Source organism: Giraffa tippelskirchi, chromosome 14, assembly GCF_054371585.1.
Source record: "Giraffa tippelskirchi isolate mGirTip1 chromosome 14, T2T-mGirTip1v1.2.pri, whole genome shotgun sequence".
NCBI classification, from domain to species: domain Eukaryota; kingdom Metazoa; phylum Chordata; class Mammalia; order Artiodactyla; family Giraffidae; genus Giraffa; species Giraffa tippelskirchi.
Window position 1 is genome coordinate 59,711,236 of NC_137288.1, and position 18,660 is coordinate 59,729,895.

At 44.7% G+C, this 18,660-nt stretch overlaps 1 protein-coding gene and 1 non-coding gene across 4 annotated transcripts in view; both read right to left on the reverse strand.

The window, feature by feature from the left end:
- The window catches only part of ZBTB7C (zinc finger and BTB domain containing 7C), a 456,655-nt gene that overhangs the window by 392,966 nt on the left and 45,029 nt on the right, over positions 1 to 18,660 (reverse strand). The window contains exons 1-2 of one of the 3 annotated variants that reach the window (XM_081563474.1): positions 11,527 to 11,794; positions 8,500 to 8,634 (exon numbers count right to left, since the gene is read on the reverse strand). The gene's annotated coding sequence lies outside the window, so the exon portion shown is untranslated. Of the gene's footprint in view, positions 1 to 8,499; positions 8,635 to 11,526 lie in introns of those variants that run through there. The other 2 variants (XM_081563471.1, XM_081563477.1) reach the window with 2 other exon arrangements.
- Positions 206 to 312, reverse strand: LOC145534998 (U6 spliceosomal RNA). The gene has a single exon (XR_014075165.1). It is a non-coding gene; the product is annotated as a U6 spliceosomal RNA (small nuclear RNA).

Below are 18,660 nucleotides of genomic sequence, written 5' to 3' on the forward strand. Positions count from 1 at the left end.
GGGCTGATATTTTTCTGTAAGATTTTTGGCCATAATCAGTTTTCCTTTTGTTAATTGCTTATTTGTGCACTTGGCCGATTTCCTAATGAGTTGTTCATTTTCCCCTCTATTTTTGTAAGAGCTCTTCACATAGTGAGGATATTCATCCCTTGACTGTCTCATATATTACAGATATTTTTACCACTTTGCCATTAGCTTTTTTAAAAAAAATATGAAACACTTCATGAATTCATGTGTCATCCTTGCACAGGGGCCATTCTAATCTTCTCTGTATTGTTCCAATTTTAGTATATGTGCTGCTAAAGTGAGCACAGCTTTTAAATTTTGTTTGTATTGATGTCTTTAATATTCTCAATTACAAAAGAATATATCATCTCTGTACATTTCTAACGATCACAATTATACCAGGTTAAAAAAATCAATCTACCATCACATCCACAAAACAGAAGAATTTTACTTTTCTCCCCAGAAATAACCACATTTAATAATTTGTTAATGACTTTCCAGACCCTCTCTATGCATTTCTGTTATGGTTTGTTTTGATTATAGAAGTTTGGTTGGTTGGTTCTTAGTTACTTATTTTTGGCTGTGCTGGGTCTTCGTTGCTATGTGGGCTTTTCACTAGTTGTGGCAAGCAGGGGCTACTGTCTAGTTTCAGTGAGTTGGCTTCTTATTGTGATAGCTTCTCTTGTTGCCAGAGCATGGGCTCTAGGGCACACAGGCTTCAGTGGGATCAACCCCAAGTCTCCTGCATTGGCAGGCAGATTCTTTATCACTGAGCCACCAGGGAAGCCTTGTTTTGATGTATAGAAGTTTTAAACTGATTAGTTATTCACTTCCTGAAACTTGATTAAGATGTTATCTACTCTATGACTTTGTCATATTAGAAACACCTTTCTGATTACAAAGTATGCCCAAATATTCACCCATATTTTCTTCCAATGTGTTCATTTTTTCACATATATATCTTTAATGAACCTTGAACTTACTTTGCTTTTTTCCAAATACATGGATATGATGAGTACTTTTAAAAAAAAGAAAGAAAGAAAGAAAGAAAGCACATACCAGAATAAAGGGAAATGTACAAAGTTAAGAATTTGCAAAGTTGCAAATAGGAGAAATAGGAGTATGGTATAGCTGTAGTACAGAAGACTGATATGGGAAAAATAGAATATACCACTGGAAGAGTAGGTAATTTAAGATCAAGGAGGCCAGGAGGAGATCTGAAAGACCGGGGGACAGGAAGTGTCTAACGGAGCCATCCTCAGAGCAATGCAAGCAGGTGCACCGAGGCAGGGAGATGTGAGATGGCTAGCACAGTGGGTCAGGTGCCCGTAAGTAAGAGGTAAATTAGATCAGAGGTAGTGAAGACAGAGAGGAGGTGATGATTGTTACATACCCGAAAGAGTCCACAGGACTTGATAGGTGGCAGAATATAAAGAAGGGAGTCCTCTGTGTGGTCATGAGGACAAAGATTGCTCATCGTTTGGATGGAGCTGTTCTGCTCTACACAGCTCTTCTCTCTCTGTTTGCTCAGGTAGGTTGAAGAGGTTTTTCCCTTCTTCATTTCACAGATGGGAAAACCAAGGATTGGCAGGACAGGACTTGCCCCAGAGAGTCAGGGCCCTTGCGGCCCAATCTGGGTGGAAATGTAGGCAGCCGGGCTCTGGAGCTCTGTTATTTCTCTGGAGCTCTGTTATTTCTCACTGAATATGGGCAAACTCACTTCACCTGTGTGCGCAGGTCGGGGGCGGTGGTGGGTGATGAGGGTACAAGCGCCCGTGTGTCTGAATGTTCCATGGGCATGTGGTAGAGGGTGTAGCACATGCACCAGCTGGGTTTCTCTCCCAGGAGCTGGTGATGGGCCCCAGTGCTCCCTGGATGCCTTCCTCTTCCCAAATAAACATTCATATGACACAATGTCTGAAAGCTCAGAAGACTTCCTGTCTCCATCGGGCCAAAGCCCTGCCTGCTGCAAGCCTGGAGCCATTAGAACTATCTCCAGCCCTCCACTTCCCTCCACCCTCAGTCTCCAGCTCCAGGACTCATGTAACGCCATGAGCTCACTATGCCTGGCCTGCTTGGCACCAGCTACATGAAGAGGTTGGACATTCTTCTGCCAAAGAAAACCCAGTGGCTGGGCCAGCAACCTGGACTTTCTCCAACAGGCTGGTTCAGCCACACTACACCTCAAGGTTCCACCCCCTCCCAGGAGTCTGCTACTCCCATCAGGGACCCAATCTAAGGAACCCTGAATAGGCCCCACCTTTACTGAAAAGGAAGTCATGTTTCCCAGGGACTATTACCTTCTCTCCCAGTTGCAAAATAAGCCAGCAACAGTGCACAGAGTGAAAGGAGGCCTGGCAGTCTTTAACCAACAGTAATCTGTTCATTCTTTGAGGCCCAGTTGATTTGTCATTCACTCAGTGACTTCTTACCCAAATTTCACCCAAAATCACTAATTAATTGCTTCTCTGGGCCCCCATAGCAAATGTGCGCAGTGTTATTATAGCCTTCATTGCCTCGGAAGCAAATAGGTTCCATCTTTTGTGCCAATTCTGATTGATGGGTAGTGATTACCTAATGGCTGTGTCAAGAAGGATGCTGAGGCTATATGCAAACCAACAGAAAACTTACCATCACTCTTTAGGAAAGGCTGCTGCAGTGGGTAGCAGCCGGGTACCATGCAACTATGTCTGCCAACCAAGAGTGCCACACTGCATTGCCCTCCATCCCCACAATGGTCTCCAATCACCATCTGAGCAGTTTGGGGACAGGACTACATTTGCTCACCTTTGTATCTCCAGTGCTTAGCACCATGCCTGGCTCTTAATAGGTGGTCAAGAAATATTTTGCTGAGTAATAGTTGGTTCGAAATTTCCATAATCTTTCCCATAGAGTGGAGAAGAAGATGAACCCACCCTTGCTGTAGGCAAGCAGGAATTAGGTAACCTTGACCCTCCTCCCTCTGGCTCACAGAGAGGCCACTCCTTCTCTGGACACTTGAGTCTCTCCTGTAATCTTACAGGCATCTTAACGTCATCATGTCTTATAAGGCCTTGTCCCCAGCTTGTCTTCACATTAATAACTTCAACTTACTTTAACCCACAGCATGCCGAGCAGGTTGGCTCCCACAGGCATTTAGTAATTCCTGATCAAATGAATTAATGTGTCTTCTACGCTCTAGCTGCCACTTCTTCTGTTTGCAGGAAAGTGCGCCACCCACTGTTCAGTTTAACATCTGAGCAAATGAATCACCAGGTTACATAATTGTGCTTTGTTACCTCTTATCAAGCAGCGACTGTCTTAATTGAGTTTATGAATATTAACTGAATCATAGAATTTTAAATTGGAATGCACCAGTTTCAAGCTTATTTTAAAGCTGAGGAAACTTAGACCCTAATTATTGACAGAGTTGCTATCTCCTCTCATCACTTCACTTTTATATTCATTCACTCAATAATTTTTTCAGAGTGAACATTTAACAATAACCATGTATTATAGGTAGTTTTTGCAAGAACGCAGAGCAAACTGTACTTCCTAATGTTTTGATATCTCATTTGTATTTCTGTGAGCTTTTAGACAAAACCAACTTTATGTATTTTTTTGTATATAAATGTTTGTAACTCCTTTATTTGTAATAGCAAAAAAAACTAGAAAAAACTCAAATGTCCATCAACAGGTGAAAGAATAAGCAAATGTCTGTATGTCCATGCCTTGAAAACTACTCTGCAATTAAAAGGAACATATAACTGAAACATGCCACAAAACTGATGAATCTCACAAACATTCTGCTGAGTGAAAGAGGTGGGAAGCAAAAGAGTGAATGCTACATCATTCCCTTTATATACAATTTTAGAAAAACCAAACTATAGTGAAAGGAAGTAGGTCAGTGATTACCTAGAGTTAGGGGTAGTAGATAGCAAGAATTAATATAATTCTATAGTAACTAACAGCATGCTATAGGTAAAACTACAGATAAACAGATGAGTAAAATAGACAGCCAAGAAACAGTTCTACACAACCATTAACTTGCTTTATGACGAAGGCATTACTACTATTAATACTGGGTGGTGGAAAGATAATGCTAGGCCAAGTGGATTTCCGTATGTAAAAATTAACCTTGACCTCTGCCTCACAAATTATGCAAACTACCTCACATCATACACAAATATTAATTCTAGAGAAAAATATAAGAGTTTTTTCATTATTTTCAAGGAGACAAATTTTTCTTAATAAATCACAAAAAACACTAACCATAAAAGGATACATTGATAAATTTTACTTTATTGAACTAAGAATATTTTTTAATCAAAAGATAGGATAAAATAGAGTGAAAGGGTCGGCCAAATTGGGAGAAGATATGTATATATTCTGACTAATACCCAGAACATATAAAGAGCTCCATTATCAATATGAGAAAGATTAACAAGCCAATGTTTTTATAAAATGATGAACATGCAGAATAGACATACAGAAAGGTGCTCTCAACATCATTACGCATCAGAAATACATCTACACTTTGTCCCTCCCAACAGAAATGACTACAATCAAAAGTACTGATAATACTGTTAGTGAGAATGTGAAGCAACTTCAGCTCTCACACACTGCCGGCAGAAGTGTAAATCTGATGCTACCATTTTGGAATATACTTTGGCTCTGACGATGTACATCCATGTAAAATTCTGTCAAGGCGTACACTTGAAATTTGTGCATTTTCCCATCTGTAAGTTACATCTCAATAAACAAGAAAAATCATAAAAATGAAAGAAGACAAGACAATAGGAGAAATTCAAACACAAAATGTATATTTGGCCACATGAAGGAATTAGTATTAATTCTGCAGGTGTGAGAATAGCATTGTAGTCCTGCAGACAAAGCTAACTTTAAATGTAGTTAAAATTAGCAGGACCACCCACCAGGTTCATGCCAAATTCCTCCCCTAACTGTACACAGCCCTTCAGTAAGAAATTTACCAACAACCTAATGTGTCTTAACCAAGTATCATCAGTTATGCAAAAGAGGTAGAAAACACAGACCATGCCCTCCAGGTACTTTTATTTGCAACTATCTAGAGCTTTAAACAGTCTCTGTAGGTTGTCAAGGGGCTTCCCAGGTGGCTCAGTGGTAAAGAACCTGCCTGCCCATGCAGGAGATATAAGAGACCCAGGTTTGATCCCTGGGTCAGGAAGGTTCCTTGGAGGAGGGCATGGCAACCCACTCCAGTATTCTTGCCTGGAAAACCCCATGGATGGGCTACAGTCCATCAGGTCACAAAGAATTGGACACAACTGAAGTGACCATACATGCATACACATATGTGTGTGTGTGTGTATAATGAGAAATAAAACTTACGTACACATCTGTAAACAGAAAATACTCAATATAGCCCCATCCCCTCTTCAGCACTCCTGGGCTCAGGAACAAAGCCCTGAGAAACTCAGGGTTTACTGAGTTTTGTGGGGCATGACCACATTGAATGGCCTTAGGAAGCATAGATTTTGAGTACTTCCATATAATTTTGGAAGTACTCCTGCGTCCATTTTTACTGCAAACTGTTGGCTATCATTTCATTTTGCTTGTCTTCCTGCTTTTCACTGTTTTTATTTGAGGCTCTTCAAGAAAGCTGCTCTGGGTAAACCCTTGGCCACTGTTTTCCTCCAGCCTTTCTCTGTCTCTTTTCCTTTAGAACAGGTCATCTACTGGATCCTCCCCAGGACCAGCAACGTGGGCACTGGAACTGTGCAGTTCATAACAGATCTCACACTTGGTTCAGTGTTCTGCTGTAGCTGTCCTGACACTCTTAGTGACTGTCTTTGAACTTATGTGTTATAATTTGACACCCAATGGGGTGATGGAGACTGGACATGAGAGAGGAGATATGCTAAGTATGTGTCCTCTGCTCTTCGCTCCCATTTACATGTAGTGTTAGCTGGACCCACTGTGCAGCTCCATGACACTCTCAGCTCGTCCTCTCTTTGTGTCTGCCTGAACTCTCATGTATCGCGGGCCCATAGGAATTCTGTGCTCACATGCCGTGTCTGCACGGCTACAATAGCCCTGAGAGGCCACTCTTTCCATTCAAGCCAGAACTTGCTTCAAATACAGAAAGACAACAATGGCAGTTCTAAGAAACACAAATGACCAAAGAACCAATCATGTCCATTTCTTTTTTCACGTTACATCTCTGTATTAGTCAACCAATTCTGCTGAAAACAATGACATATAAAGAAAAGAAAAGACAACCCAAATTCCTTTCCCTTTAAGTCCTTCCTTAAAGGACTGACAAGTTCAGTCGTGTCCAACTCTTTCCCAACCCCATGGACTGTAGTTCACCAGGCTTCTCTGTCCATGGGGATTTTCCAGGCAAGAATACTAGAGTAGGTTGCCATGTCCTCCTCCAGGGGATCTTCCCAACCTAGGGATCGAACCCAGGTCTGCACTGCAGGCAAATTCTTTACTATCTGAGCCAACAGGGAAGCCCAAGAATACTGGAGTGCATAGTCTATCCCTTCTCCAGGGGATCTTTTTGACCCAGGAATCGAACCGGGGTCTCCTGCATTGCAGGCGGATTCTTCACAAGCTGAACTACTAGGGAAGCCCCCGAATGCTTTTATATTTATGTTTAAAACTGGCGTTGTGTATTCACAATAGCCAAAAGGTGAAGATAACCCACGTGTCTAACCCACGTTCACCCATGGATGAGCGAGGAACCCAGAGATGTTAAACTCATAGAGACAGAGGGTAGAGCGGTGTTTCCAGGGTCTGGGAGGAGAGCAGAGTCCAGAGCTAGTGTTCAGGGGTACAGAGTCTCAGCTTTGCAAGATGAAAGATGTTCACAGTGAATGGTGGTTTTGGCTGTGCAACACTGTGAATGTCCTGAAGGCCACTGAACTGTGAGCTTAGATGGTTAAAATGGTAAGTGTTACTTTATGTATATTGAACCCAATTAAAAGATGATAAATGAGCGAATGAATAAAAACTGGCACAATATAAAGATGAACACAAAAGTCATACTAATCACTTAAATGTTTAATTTCTCTTATGATGACATGAACTTGCAAATTCAAAAATAAAAATGAACTGAGAGAGAGCACAGAAGAAAGGAAAAAGCTTTGCATTTTAGTACCTTTAACTGCATTTGCATTTTGCACTGGGCCCTGCAGAGTAGGACCTGGTCCTGTCCTCAGCCTCCTGTCGACAGCTCAGTCCCCACGCCCTGGTTCCTTCCTCTGCACCCATATTGGCCACTTGAGAGAAATATTCTCTCCTTTCCCCTCTTTTTCTTAAAATTATTTAATTATTTGGCTGTGCTGGGTCTTAGTTGCAGCATGTGGGATCTAGTTCCCTGACCAGAGATGGAACCTGAGCCCCCCCGTGTTGGGAGTGCAGAGTCTTAGCCACTAGACCACCAGGGATGTTCCTCCTTTTGCCTCTTACTTCTCTTCCATTCTCATTTTCCCTCCCTCCTGCCCTTCCTTTTTTAACCAAGAGCAAGAGAGTTGCTATCACATCTCTCCACTTATTTTCCTTGACGTATTCACCTCCTTCCTCAACCCCCTCATCTCTCACTGAGCCTGGCCGACAGCATCCTTGGTCTCTGTGCATAACCCACTCCCTCCACTTGCAACAACCCCCTTCTCTTCATCCTGAAGCCAAGGCCCTTTGTCCTGGAGCCCCCCAGACCGCTTCTTCTGTCCTCCTGCCTCCTCCCAGCTTCAGTCAACCCTATGAGATCCCATCCACTTGGAGCCGACCCTTGTTCTTCTCTGGACTCCCCTAGATTCAAACGGGGTCTTCCAGAAACACTTTTCTTTAAAAAGAGCAGGTGGGCAACCCAAATGTCCATCAACAGATGAACGGATAAACACAATGTTGTCTCTACATACAAGGGAATTATTATTCAGCTGTTAAGCGGAAGGAAATTCTGACCCCCCGAAGGCCTTATACAAAGTGACGTATGTCAGACACAAAAGAACCAGTACTATATGATTCCACTGATATAAGGTTCCTAGAGCAAGCAAGTTCATCCCATCAGAAAGTGGAATTGTGGTTACCAGGGACTATGGGGAGGGAGAAATGAAGAATTATTTTTTGGTTCCAGACATGGATGTGGCAAGTACATACAACATGGTGAAGGTATTTAATGTCACTGAATTGTATACTTTAAAATGGTTAAAACAGTAAAATTTATGTTATATATATTTTAACCACAATTCTAAAAGAAAGGACAGGTAGGAATGCTAACCTGTGGCCCTGTCTCTTTACCATCTCCCTTCTCCACCTAGAGGTATGTGTGTCCTGGAGAAAAGGAAAGATGATTTATGCCCTCAGTTCAAGACTGGACAGGAGAAAAGACAAGAGCAAATGAAGGCGAGAATGTGGTGTCATTTATCAAGCTTATGGTGCCAGCTGAAGGGCTGTTTTCAGAGAATCACTTGAGGGCTCTCTGATGATGGCAGAATAGAGCTGGAGATTCAGGGAGGGGAAATGACTTACCAGGTCCTCCCAGGTCATGGGTGGCAAGGACAGCGCTGGAGTTGGGGCAGCCTGGCTCCCAGTCCAGGGCTCTTTCCTCTCCATTGAAGCCTCCATGTGGTTGCAGCCATGTGAAGACGGCGTCTGAGTCAGCAACTACAACAAAACGAAATAGGGACTCTAGGGAAAGTAGACATAGCAGAGCTGTGGGCTTGGCTTCTCAGGACTGGACCAGAGGAGACTCGGGATGAACAGCTACAAAGTGTGTAAGGCAAGGGGCCCGGAACAGGAATCCGGGGTGGATGTAACAGTGCACCAGAGGACACAGCAGCATCCTGGGCCATGTTTCTGTTGGGGGCACCACTGTCGTTTGGCTCAGGACTGTTCCAGGCATAGTGGGACATCTAGCATATCCAATCCCTGCCCTCTAAATTCCATAAGCGCCCCCTGGTCATTGTGATTACACTATGCACGTGACACATTTTCAAATGCCATCGGGGGGTGGGTACCACTCCTAGCTAACTTCTGTGGGTCTATGTTTTAGGGCATGTGTGCCAGGCAGGGGGGCTTCACTGGCAAGCGACCAGAACAGTCACTTGGGGCCCTCCACTCAAAAGGGCCCTGCATGAGGGGTTTAATGCTCCAATGGTACCATCTTGAAATTCTTGATCCTTTTGTCCTTGAATCTGTGGGACTGTCCACAAACAACCAAGAATGTGCTGAGGACTTGGGGCTTCTGTTCCTGTGCAGTCCCACCTCCTGCTGCCTCCCCAGGATGGGTTCTTCGCCACCCACCCCATGACCCTGGCATCTCAGGCTCCGCTCAGTTTCCCCCTCCACACCCTCATCACTTGACCCCATCACATTGGTGGGGGAGGAAGAGGGGTCACATTCTGTATTGCCCTCCACCCCCCAGCAGAGACCAAGTCAAGCTCAAGGTTGAATGCAGGCCCCTCAGCCTCTCCAGACAGGACAACGTAGTGACCATCACTGCCCTGGGCTGGCAGTGTCATGGCACATTGCGGGGTGGCTCAGCAGGGGGCTCTCGCTCACCCTCAACGCAGGTACCTAGCTTCTCTTTGGCTGTTCTCTTTTAGGGTTTGCCCATCTACCTGTGGGTTGGGCCAGTGGAGGCCAATAGGAAGGAAGACTGATTCCCCACTCCCAGCTGGGACCCTGCATTTTACACTGAACCCACAAGTTATAGAACACAGACAGAGGCGATGATTTCAGAAAACAGTTTGATGTAGACTCCATGGGTTCCCTCATGGTTCAGTGGTAAAGAATCTGCCTGCCAATGCAGGAGACACAAGTGTGATTCCTGGGTTGGGAAGATCCCCTGGAGAAGGAAACGGCAACCCACTCCAGTACTCTTGCCTGGGGAACCCCATGGACTGAGGAGCCTGGCAGGTCATGGGGTCGCAAAACAGTCAGCCACGACTCAGCGACTAAACAACAACAATCATGGGATTTAGTGACTGATTACATGTGGAGGGGAAGGGAGAATTTTAAGAAGAAACTATGCCCCATTTTTAGCCCAGAAATAGAGAAAGATCAGTTTGTTTGAAAGAGGTATAAAAAAGAGGGGAGAAATTACACACCTATTCTGAAACATATTTATTTTGAGATTATTGTAGAGACATCCAGAAAGCATTTGGAAGTCAAAAGAAACAGACTTGTGAGTTGTATGTGTACGGACGGTATTTGAAGTTATAGGAACAAGAGAGAAGGGCCAGGACAAGATGTGGCGGCTGGAGGAGGAGCAAAAATGCTGCAGGGACACAAAGTGAGATTCAGACAGAAACCCAGGCACTGAATTCGGTCACTAGAAATCCACCAAGTACCTTAGACTGCACTGTCCAATACAATTGCCACTAGCCATATGTAGCAATTAAAATTAAGTTATGCTTAAGCTTAAGTAAAATGTAAAATCCAGTTCCACAAGCCACATTGCATGTCCTCAGTAGCCTCATGTGCCTAGGGGTTACCATACTGGACCACTCAGAATAGAACATCCTCACAGAATGCTCATTGGACAGCACAGCCTTACAGTAGGTTCTGGGGAGTGCAGGAGCAGAGGCAAGCTCACAGTGGGCAAAAACGTGAGGAGAGGTGAGGGTAAGAGTGGTCAGTTTGGAAGGTAGGTTCCTGATCGCCAAGCCCAGATGCACTGGCTTGCCCAGATGCAGCTGTGAGGTACACTGAGAACTGAAACCTTCAAATGAGATGCTTCTATGGGAAACCTGGTGGAGAAAATTGTACTGTCCAGACTTCTTTAGGCAGAACACGGAATTTGGTAAGAATTTCCCTTGGGGTGGAAACTGAGAAGGTGAGTTGGCTCACAGGTGACGTGCCTGCCCTGCTGAAGGGGACAGAATATCTTGGGGGTGCAGGCGAGGGAGCCGTGTGGAGAGAAGCACAGTGCGGAGCAGGGGTAACAGGGGGAGATGGGCACAGCTGGACAATGTGCCGGGACAGTCCTCCCTTTAACCCTCCACATCTTCAGGAAACATCCATGAAAACCACAAAATCCCGTGTCAGTGGGGTTCTTGTGGGAAGCAGAGAAAGTACAATGCTGACCACTTAGATACCACTGGAAGACCAGAGTCAGGTTCCAGCCAAGATCATTCAGATCCCCAAGGGGCACTCGTAAAATAGTTTATTCTGATAGAGTTTAGGATGCAGCTTCTGTTGGTTTAACTTTTTCTTGATTTTTAACATGCATCTAAAGAGCAAGCGCTATGTTTTAAAAAATAATAATCAGATGCCTATAAACGTGTGAATATCTAAAGCAACAAAATAAAATATTTATTAAACCTGGCTCAGATTTGTCCATAGACATGCACGTCGGAGATAAGAGCCCTCCAGAGGTGTGAGGAATCCAGGCCCACCTGTAGACCTGGAGTGCTTATCCAGGGGGTTTTGAAAATTATACCTGGGCATTGCCACCTCTTTGAGATGGAAACTTCATGTAAATGGCACTTGCCTTCTGTCTGTGACCGCAGCCACCCTCCCCTTCCCGCGTCCCTAGGGCCCTGTACACAGTACCTACTCCGTCCCCTGCAGAGCGTCTGGGCCAAGATGATCTGGACGGTGTGATGAGGGTGGAGGGCTTCAGAGACGTCTCAACCTGGCTGAGGCCTGCAGGCTGGCCCAAGCAGTGCCAGGACTGGATACTCCAGACGTCCTGGGCTTACCAGTTTCACCCTTCCTGGCTGGCAGGGATGTCTCACCTGCCTCAGGCTTGCTTGGCTCCAAACCAGCATCCGAGGTCTACCACTCCTGGCCTCCAGGCTCGCCAGCACGCGAGATTTCCAGCACGCGAGATTTCCAGCACGCGAGATTTCCGGGGCTCTCGCGCAGGCGCACTGCCAGGCACCCAGAAGGCTCCCGATTACATGTTTGTCGAACGACCGCTACGAGATGCTGCGGCTCTTGGGAAGACTTTTTGCCATCGCAGACTTCATAAATCAGTTTGCCTCCTTTCACCTGCTTATCCTTCAGGTTCTCAGTCATTTGTCAACCTGAATAAATGCAAGTCTTGCCTCCTCAAGTCACTCGCTGCCTCGAGAGTTCATTTTCGAAGCAACTTAGCAACATTCGTGTTACAGATTCTCACAGCGGAACCAGTCGGTGGGCTGCCCTCACTCTGCGGACACTCAGAATCCCACATCCCGCCCGTGAAGTGCCCTGCGAGCACCTTGGCTTTTCACCCGAGGGCTTCTTCTCAGCCCGAGTGCCAAGGCGGTCCCGCCCAGGAGGAGTCCTGGAGGATGGAAGCTGGAGGATAAGACCTCTGGCTTCTTCATGCCTCTGGGGAACCCGGGCAAGCTGACTCTGTCTGCTACGTTTCCACGGTGACACTGAACCCTATTCCGTCTCCCGGAATCCACCTTTCTCCTGTCCTTCTTTTTTTTATTGAAGGATAATTGCTTACAGAACTTTGCTGTTTGCTGTCAAACCTCAACAGGAATCAGCCAAAGGTCTCGTGTCCTTCTTACTCCATCCCACTGCCCCACTTTCCCAGCAGGGCTTCCTGGGAACACCTCCCGATCAGACTGCTGTACCAAAATCTTGTCTCGGCCTCTGGCCTCTGCGTCCAGCAAAACCCAGACAAAGACAACTTCTTTTAGATACTGCTTTCTGAAATTGTTCCTTGTGGATTTAAAAAAAAAAAAAAATCACTTTTATGTTATGAATTGTAATACATGTAAATGCACAGATATTGCGTATATAGGTTGATAAATTATCACAAAGTGAGTACCATCCAGATGGAGAAATAAAATGTTGCCAGTGCCCCAGAGGCCCCCTCTTGCTGACTCCTCTCCCCACTCATCCTCCTTCCCTAGCCAGTCTCCTGCGTCTAACACCATAGATGACTTCACTGGCTTTTGAAGTTTATGTCAATGCACTAATTCAATATATAGGCTTCCGAGTCTAACTTCAATATATATTCAATATAGAACTTGAGTATATTCAATATATTCTTCCATTCAACATCATGGGTGTGAGATTCATCTGTCTACTGCATGGGGCCGTAGTTCATTCATTTGTGCTGCGTCACACTCTGTTGTATGGCTAGACCACAATGTGCTTATCTGTCATCTGTTGATAGTCATGCGGGGCTATTACCAAAAATTAAAAAAAAAATTGCTGCCATGAACATTCTTGCAGATGCACACAGGAGCACAGTTCTGTTGACTCTGTGCACCAGAAGAGACTTGTGGATTCGGGGGAACTTGTGATAATAAGTGGAGGAAAAGACTTTTTAAGCAGAGAAGCCTCTCTGGATGCTCATAGTGTGATACCACACAGGCAGCTGTGTTCTTACTGTTCCCATGTTATGACAGGGCTACATAAGGGAACCTGTATTCGCTTCCTGGGGCTGCTGTTGCAAATTACCACAAGCAGAAATTTATCTTTCCACAGTTCTGGGACCAGAAGTCAGGAATCAAGGTGTCAGCAGTGCCGGTTCCATCTGGAGGCTCTGACTGAGTATTCTTCCATCCTCTCTCCTAGCTTCTGGTGGCCTATGACAGTCTCTGGCTTGCAGAGGCATCACTCCAGTCTCTGACTCTGTCCTCGCATTGCCTGTTCCCTTGTGTGTCTCCTCCCCTTTTCTTCTCTCATAAGGACACTTGTCATTGAATCTAGAGCCCACGCTAGTCTCAGATGATCTCAATTACCTTAATTACACCTAAGAAGACCCTTCCCCAGATAGAGTCATATTCACAGTTCCAGAGTGGACTCATCTTTTGGGAGAACCGTTCAATGTAGTATAGAACCCAAGAAGTTGGAGACTCCCTAAGAATTAAACTTTGAAATCAGTACACAATGAAGGAGCTAAGTTTTCCAAGGAATCTTCTTGGGTAGTGGGCAGGACACCTCCCAAATCAAATCAGGACGAGCAGAGTCTGGAAGAAATTCATCGACGTCCTCTACAGTGATCTCTTCATTAGAATCTACATCATTTTTCCATTTTGTAAAAAGGCACCATAAAAACAAAAGTGCTTCTGGCTAGGGTCATGCTTAGGTTGTTATGGTCTAATGACTTGGACAGATGGTTGCAACTCCATGCATTCCAGCCAGTCCTCCCGAACTGAAATGGGCATCAAGGGAGAGTCAGGACACTAAATAAGAGAGGAAACCCTGAAGGCAGGCTTTTTCACCTTGCACTTATTCTGAGGACTCATTGGGATCACAAGTACCCCAGCTGAAGAAAAACACAAGCCACAAATAGGAAAGAGAATTTCACTTTACAAAGAATACTTTTTAAAGAAATCTTCCCTAAATCATTCTATGCAAGCTCCGTTTAGAAATGGAGGGGCCCCCCACCAGGCTCCTCTTGTCTATGGGGTTTCCCAGGCGAGAATACTGGAGTGGGTTGCCATGTCCTCCTCCAAGGGATCTTCCCAACCCAGGGATCAAACCTGCATCATGGGTCGCCTGCATTGACAAGCAGGTTCTTGACCACTCGTGCCACCTGGGAAGCCCTTGGCCCACCCCAACCTCTGGCAAACACCTCTCTGTTCTCCATCCCTATAGATTTGCCTTTTCCAGAAGGTCACATATGTAGATCATAGAGGACATAACCTCTGGAGACTGGCTTCTTTGAGGATATCTGAGGTTCGCACACGTTGCTTTCACAGCCACATGGCATCACATGGCATTCCCTTGTATGGATGTGCTATGGTTTGCTTTACATTCACCGACTGAGGGATATTTGAGTTGTTTACAGTTTGAGGCTATTTTGAATAAAACTGCTACAAATTTTAAAAAGAAATAGAGAGCCCCTTTGTACATTTAAAACAGCATTTTTTTTTCCCAATGCTGGATTTGTCCACAGTGTTTCAGGACCATCTTTACTGCCAAAAGCCAGGTTTTCTGGTACCAATGAAAATGCTCTGATGGTTCACTCCTCACCTGCCCTAGTCTCATGAGTAGTTAAAATCAACTCTAATGAATAGTCTGATCTCATTCTTGTCCTCATCTAAAGAAGAGCAGAGGTTTTCCTACATGAAACAAGCCACATCCTGTCTGATGGCTCCTGGATCCTCTCTTTCTCCTGTCTCTCCATCTTTTGAACAGAATTAACTAATTCAAAAGTAGTAGAAGGTGTTTTTTGGAAGGATTTTCTTTAAATTTAGAATGTATTCAGGAAGAAATCCTATTCTTCTTGCACAAGTATGTTGATTATTTGCTCAGTTCTGAAATTTGCTTGAAGCTGAAGCATAAGTTCTCCAGGCAGAGCGATTCACCAGCAATAATGCAATAACCAGGAATAACAGCAGGTGGAATGCTGGTGCTGAGTCCACTGGCCTCCTGGAAGCTTCCATTCACACGCAGCGGTGTTAGCACAGCCCAGAATCATTTATACCAGCAGCAGCCCTGTCCCACTTGCTTTCCCTCTCTCTTCCCCATGCTCACCTCTGCATTGGCCCCCAAGGTGTGTCCCTGCCAGCCCCCTGCCCCACTGAATGAAGCTGGTACAGAGCATGCCTACTGAAGATCACTACGCTATCTCCTGGCTGTGGTGTGGTGGGAAGGACAGAGAAGGAGATTAGACAAAGCCAACTAACTATGGGACTTAGAGCAAGTCGCTTCACCTCTCTCTCCACGTTCGAGTGCTCCCTCTATTGGGAATCACTCCTTGGAGCTGCAGGGATGAGCCCTGCAGGCAGACCACCTGACTTTCAAATTCTGATTCCCTGACTTACAAGCTCTGTGACTTTGGGCAAAAGGCTTAACATCTCTGAACTGTACTCTGGGGATAATAAAATGCCTACTTCCTAGGTTGAGGATGCACTGAATTAATACAGGTGAGGTGTGCAGAGCAGTGCCTGTCATAGAGTAAGAGCTCAGTAAATGTTGGCTGTTACATCATGTGTGAGACTCACATGAAATGCTGGAGGTGGAGAACTTTGAGAGATACAGAGTCAGAGGGATGAGAAGCAAGCACGTGGCTATTTTCCTAGTGCTCACAAGTCCTTATTTATGGTCTCTCATTTCTTAGCCTTTTTAATTCCTTTTTTTCAGAAATACCCAAAGCCATGTATGAGATGAGGGAAGTACATGCCGTTTTCTAAAGGACTGGCGTGCTGGGTCATGGACTGCCTCTTGGGCTGGGATCTGAACACCTCATTTCTGACTCATAGTTACAGCCTTTTTTGAACTATAAGATCCAAAAGTTCTTTCCTGAATCTCTGGCTAACCAGCAACATAATCTCGAATATATTGCTTGGTTTCCTCAAGGGATCTATAAAACACCCCTGTCTCCTTTGGGGAACATTATGAGGTTCAAAAGGGAAGTGCTTTGCAAACTGAAAAGCGCCCCCCTCAACTACACGAACATAGCTGATTCCTGGAGGAGAGGAAAGGTCAGGGAAGCTTTGAGGATCTTGATCATCCTTTGAGGATCGGATCTTGATCATCCTTCTATCTAACCCCTGTTCCCAGTGTCGCCTGCAAGCACCTGGCTGGGACCTTTATTGAGCTGGGACCTCGGTGCTCAATAAAAGGCTTGCTGGGATAATTTGAGTTGGGGAGGGAGAGGGAGGTATCAACAACCCTTGTGGGTTTCCAGCCCTGAGGGCCTGACATCTCTCAGCAGTGTGTGGGCCACTAGAAGCCTGCCAAACACGTCACCCGTGAAATCACAGGGCCACCAGGAAGGCGGTGCGGGGTGGGGTCAGTAGGAATGTACTAATTTTGTCAATTGCACGGTGCCATCATGCACACACCCATGGGCGGCAGTGAGGAAGCAGAGGAGGGGAAGGGAAAGTAGACAGTTTCATGTGAGTGAAATTGCAGGTCCTGCCAGATGGCTCACACGCCTGGGGCTGGCCCTGAGCAAAACTGTGCAAGAGGAAAGTTTGTTTTCACTGTTGTCACTCCCTCCATTTCATCATTTTCTCCATTCCCGCCCCCTCCCACCCCCAAATACACACACAAACATCCCACCCTGCCAACTGTCCCGTGACGTGTCCCACTCTCCATCTGGGAGCCCACCTGCCTATCCCACAGAGAAGCTGTGACCTGAGCCTCACCTTGCTCCCCTGACCTATGGTTCTCCATCTCCTACCAACCTCCCTCTGCTCCACAATCCATCTGTCCCACACTTGCTGATCTAACTTCATCCTCTCTCACATTAACACTAGTTTGAACTCCACCTTGTATTATCATGTTCCGAGCCCAGATGTGCCTCCCAATGAGAAGGCAGTTTCCATGAAGCTGGAGACCTTGTCTGATCCTCTTTGCAGTTCACTCAGAGCCTTGCAGTGTTGGGACCACACAAGGTGCTTCATGAACATTCAGGAGTGTGCTGGGCTTTTTACCAGTTCCCTGAACCTCTTGTATGGGCAGCCACAGAGTCTAAGTGTCCATGAGAGTTGAGTGGGGTCAGGAGGACCTAAAGACCCTGAGGATGGAGGGAATGAGGTCCTTAAAGGAACTAGCTAGACCCTTCTTCCCTCAGGCAGTGTCAAGGGACTGTAGTGTTCCATGAAAAATAAAAGCCTGGTTCAGATTGGATGAAAAATATATCAGAACTCTCTGTCTTATTTTACAATTTTTCCATTAGTTGAGAATGATTTCCAACTTAAAAAGGAAAAGGAAAGGAAGAAGAGACAATGACAAGCCCAGATAATTTCACATATATTTTTTCAAAACTTGGAAGATAATTCTTTTGAATACACTCAGAGCACAGAAAAAAGAAAACCAACTAATCCATCATATGAGATTAATATGACCCTCATTGCAAAAGCTAAAGTAGTACAGGTCATGAAAAGTAAAAATCAGATTCACATTGTAAGCTTGGATGAATATAGCAGTCCTAAATTAACTAATTAACAAATTGAAGAGAGCCATGTACAAAGAAAACTATATTATAATCAAGTAGGATTTAATACAGGTATATAAGGATGGTTTAAAAGCTCAGAAAATCTTTTTTATTGACGCATAATTGTTTCACAATGTTGTGCTAGTTTCTGCTGTACAATGAAGTGAATCAGCTATATGTATACATATATTCCTTCCTTCTTGGACCTCCTTCCCACCCTACTCCCATCCCACCCATCTAGGTCATCACAGAGCACTGAACTGAGCTTCTTGTGCTTTGTAGCTAGCTATAAAGCACCGAAAATCTTTTAATATATTACACTGTATTAGCTAATTATAGGAGAAAATTGATATGCTCATGTCAGTGCTGAAAAACCATTAAATAAACATTAAATATACTTCAACAGTCATTCATGATAAAGGAATATTGGCAAACTAGAAATGATAGAGAACTTTATTAACAGGACAAATAGACTCTATCAAATTATTAGGATAAGAAAGTGCAGGAAACTGTCATGTAAGAACAACATAAAATTAATGCATTTCTATAAATCAGTAATAGACAATTAGAAAATGTAGTGAAGAAAAACAGCTCATTCATTAGAGCAAAAAACTTTAGGAGGAACATAAGGCTAAATTTGACAGAAGAAAAATGGGCAAGATCTTCGCAAAGAAATTTACAAATCTCAGTGGTTATCTGTCACTGGAACCAGCCACCTTAAAATTCGATGCCTAAAACAACGATACTTTATTTGCTCTTGACTCTAGAGGTCTGCAGTCTGGTCTAGGCCTAGCTAGGGCAGTTTCTTTGCTGATCTCACCTAGGATCTCTCATGTCAGCTGGCA